Source organism: Suricata suricatta, chromosome 1 (genome assembly GCF_006229205.1).
Source record: "Suricata suricatta isolate VVHF042 chromosome 1, meerkat_22Aug2017_6uvM2_HiC, whole genome shotgun sequence".
Lineage (NCBI taxonomy): Eukaryota > Metazoa > Chordata > Mammalia > Carnivora > Herpestidae > Suricata > Suricata suricatta.
This window is the reverse complement of record NC_043700.1, coordinates 117,250,189-117,254,571: the sequence shown is the minus strand read 5'-3', so window position 1 is coordinate 117,254,571 and position 4,383 is coordinate 117,250,189. Positions and strand designations below refer to the sequence as shown.

The window sequence follows — 4,383 nt, the reverse complement described above, 5'->3', positions numbered from 1 at the left end:
TATATATATATACTGTACTTTTAAAGCAATAAGGAGAAATGAATTTACTCCATTTTGGTCCAGAATCAGAAGTCCCAAGTCTGACTGATTTTAAAAGTATAATGCATTTCTAATTAATACTGTGCTTATCATAATTTAAAAGGTGTTGTTTGAATATAAAACAGTAATCAGTGGTTAGAATTTCAACAATAAGAGTTGTTAAATTATGAGACAAGTAAAAAATAAAATGTAAGCATCTCTGGGCAAATCTGACACTTAAGGCATCTAATCTCTACTCCGGAGTAATGGCCTTGTTTTTATCACCATCAGTGATGGCAGAGCCCAGAGCTTCTGACACCTTCTTATCAACTTTGTCATTTTGTTCAGCTATTGGTATAATGAAATAGCATCAAGAGCTATCGTCTCAAGTTCCTAAGGTACAGAGTTAGTTCTAGATTCCCTACAGTAAAAGGACAGTATGAATTTGATCAAATGACTTCCAAAACATGTGTACATTGTGTAAGAGAGATGATGACAAACACTAAACATAAACACATACTTGTAACTCACATACTCTTGTACACATACATGCAAACTTACAAACATATGTTTAAAGACATTGTTCTGATTAATATTCATAAGTTATTATTGTACCTTATACTCATAATTCAAGACAATTGACAGTTTACAGTCAAGCAAATATGGTATAACATGCAATGTACAAAAGTTAAAGTTTACCCTTTCATTTTTATTCATTTATTCAATAAATATTTATTAAGCAGCAACTAAATGTGAGACATGGAGGATGTAATGTTAATAAAGCAGTTCATTTGCCCTACAAGCTTCGGAGTTTGAATTTCATTTGGAGAGACAAAGAAAATATTTATGAAAGTATGTCAAAGGGTATATCCAGAAAAATAAGTTACAAGTCCTAGTCATCTATAATCTCAGTTTGACATTTTCCTCAAGCCTTTTCCTAGAATCATTTATTTCTTTATTACCCCTAGCTTATTCTCTTTCAAACTTCTATTCACACGCCAAATGTCAAGTATGAAGGTAAGTTTTCAAAGTGAAAAAAAAAAACTCCCAGAAAAGTAATTAAGAATTTTTGCCACAGAACTCTGATCACTTATTTTTCTACTTACAAATATGCATTTAAAACTAGCTTTGAAAAAGAGTTACATTTCCCTTAAAATAATCTACTTTCCAAACTAATTGAAGATGTTAGGCTTAATTCATAACCTATTACCAAATTAAATGGTGTATTGCCCTGATTATTTTTGACCCACTCTAGATGGATCCAGAAATCATGGTAGACATGGTACTGGCTTTGGGAAAATTAGTTTGGATATAAAAGCACATACTCACCAAGCATTCATGCTGGCACCAGGATGATCCAGTAGGGAAAAAGGAGGTTTTGAAATCAGAAATTTCATCCATATCACTTTATAGGTGTATGACTTTGGGCAAGATACATCATCTCTTTAAATCTTTTCTCTGATCTCTCCAGATGGAGTTATGATGAATATTAAATGCAGTAGAATACATAAAATTGCGTGTTTCCTTGCCACTGCTACATTACCATCCTGATCTCAACTGGACTCCATGTGAGAATATCAGAAAGAGGTCAGTCTTAGGAAGGGATGGGGACAATAACTAGAGGACAGAAGGTTCTCTCATCTTAGATCAAGGTGATGATAAAAGTAGTTGAGAAGAGGAGACTAGTTTTACAGGGACTGTACGTGTGAATAAGCAGGGGCTGGCATGGGGTTTGAACCCAGGCAATCAACTGACCTCGCCTCCTGTAATTTTGTGAATGTGGAGTCTAATGAAGGAATTAAGAGTATGGCCTTAAAAGGACATTTACAATTTTATTAGGTAAGCTTAGACCACAACTGGGTTCAGGGATACTACTACCCTAGGCTTACTCTAAAGTTTGTTTAAGCCATAATCTCTGCCTCTAACTACTTTAAAATGGGCTCTGGACTATGTTCATTATTTTCCATTTTTTCTCTTCCCACTGCTTGGCAAATTTTGTGATATGGATTGAGCTTAGATATTTGTGAAGCCCTTATTTTACAATATCAATTGGTACTTTAAAATATTAATATTTTCTAATACAAATTCAATTTCTCTTAATTTATTCCAATTAAAACAAATTTCTAAGTACAAATGACTTCAAAAAATATTAGTGCTCTATTTTTATAAACACTTACTTTAGTGTTAAAATTTATTTCATGAGGGTATTCTAGACAAAATTGAGATAAAATTTGTTAAAAGGTTTCAATGTTGAATAATTTCCTAACATACAGTGGGGTATATGGCAATAGAAAAGAAGAAGTTTTTCACCAGTTCTGTTTTATAGTATCTTAGTTTCTGGTAGTAGGACAAGAGTGGGGAAAATACCTATTTAAATATTTCAAGATGTGGCATAGTTTTCTGATGCTTGATATAGTTTGAATTTGGACATCTACTATGCATATCTGTATTTGAAAATCCAAGATGATTATAAAGGTCAGAGAAGATGTTACAAATCCTAGAATCTTTAAATGATAAGACATGAGCCAGTGGATTGGAGAGTGCAGATGTCATTATGCTATGATCAAATGTCTCAAGGTTGATTCAAATGACCAGTCATATTGTGTTCAAATGGGCTAGACAGATTTAAGTGGTATGAATACAGCAAATTCAGCATTACTTTTAAAATCACTCCTATACATAACTCTTTCTCAATCTGTCCTTCCTATGCTGTGTTTCTATGAGGTATTTAGACCATAAAGTCCTTTTACTTTTCCCAAGGCTCACATTTCATCTGATGCTTTTCAGTATTCACTGTATTACTTGAGAAAGCTAAATTTTCTGTTAAACTTACTCCTTCCTTAAATACTTAGACAAATAAATTTTCAAAAATGATTCACTTCATAATCTTGACATTTGTGACCAAACACAGGAAGCTAAGGATAGACAGCACTGCAATGTCGAATGGCAGTTCGCAATTAGGATCATTTTAACTGGAGGAAAATCACAGTTAGAGTATCCTGTTTCTCTAAAATGGTTCCCCATTAGGAGGAGGAGAAAAACAAAACAAAAGCTGACATTGGCTGGTAAACTGAAAATGGAAAAGATACTGCCAGAAAGAAAATGGTGTGACTAAGAGCCGTGCGGCCGTAGTTAGCAGTGAAGAGCAGCAGCGTTTTGAATAGTAAATCACATTTGCTGTAATAAGGAAATGTAAAATGTTTTTTCTCAAATGTGTTCTCGCTCCTTTAATACCCGTAATTGGTCATCGTGAATAACTAAGCCAACATTTGAGGCATTGATGGAAAAGGTATTTTTTTTGATTATTTATGTTATACGTATCAAGTATTACCACATAATTTAGAAACTGTGTACTTTCTTGAACTTAATGAAGCTCATTAATTCTTCCCAACACAGTAACTATTTGCTAGCTAACACAATAGTAAAAGTTCCATTTCCAAGCCACTAGCTGAGCTATTGTAGTAGAGAGTATATTTTACTAATTGATTCAAAGCAATCTCTTTAGGCTCTCCGTAAGAAGGTACAGTAAAAAGTAGTGCTGTCTTGTGAGTCAGTTAGTCTTACTCTAGTTAAATATATACCCAGAGAAAGAAAACCATGCAGCATTTCAGAATCTGGGCTTAAAATCAATTTATGTTGAAGACCAAAATGTCTCCTTTATAAATATTTATAGGAAAGGATTTCAGATTATATGTTCACCACGGAATGGTGCATATTATTCTTATTAATGTTTCATAAACATTTGTACAAAAAACAATATGCTTTACTTTGCTTCTAAGTATTAAGTAGAATTATTGCAGCATCTGCTTCCAATGGTTGAGTGCACAAGCTATTCATGCCTTGTCGTAAATTCTGTGATGCATTAAGATGTCATTAAATGTACCTTCTGTGGTCGTCTCCTAATTTACATACCTTGTAAATCATCAGGTAAAAATCAAGTGAACTGGGGAATCGTCTCCTATGTTCTTCCCTTCTGCCACAGACTGAATGCAATTCATATTCTTCTCTATCCTAGACTCCAGCCATCTCTCATGCCTCATCTCTGAAACACAGTCTCAGAATATTTGAAAACATAGTTAACGGACACAATTATTAATCATTTTTACATGATGTCTACAATTGTGTAGAAGCAAACTTGGAAGGGAGGCTAGGAGATTAAAGATGAGGCTAGGCTTCCCAGTTATATCTAGTATCTCTGTCGTAAAGGAGAGGCTGCATTTCCGGGGGTGCAGCAAGTCCAGAGAACATGAAGAAACACTGAGGGATTAACTCTCAGTCCTGTTTGAAATGCCCTCACAATATGGTTCCTAGAACCATGGAATTTCAGCCTTAAAAGAGAGGCTTACAGCTCACCTGGCCCATCCC

General features: G+C 34.2%; 1 long non-coding RNA gene across 2 annotated transcripts in view; it reads right to left on the bottom strand.

Moving 5' to 3' along the window:
- The window catches only part of LOC115278160, a 49,276-nt gene extending 45,129 nt beyond the window's left edge, over positions 1-4,147 (bottom strand). For both annotated transcript variants that reach the window (XR_003902745.1, XR_003902767.1), the window contains exon 1: positions 3,931-4,147. This is a non-coding gene — a long non-coding RNA (uncharacterized LOC115278160). The remainder of the gene's footprint in view (positions 1-3,930) is intronic.
- Positions 4,148-4,383: the final 236 nt, after the last annotated feature.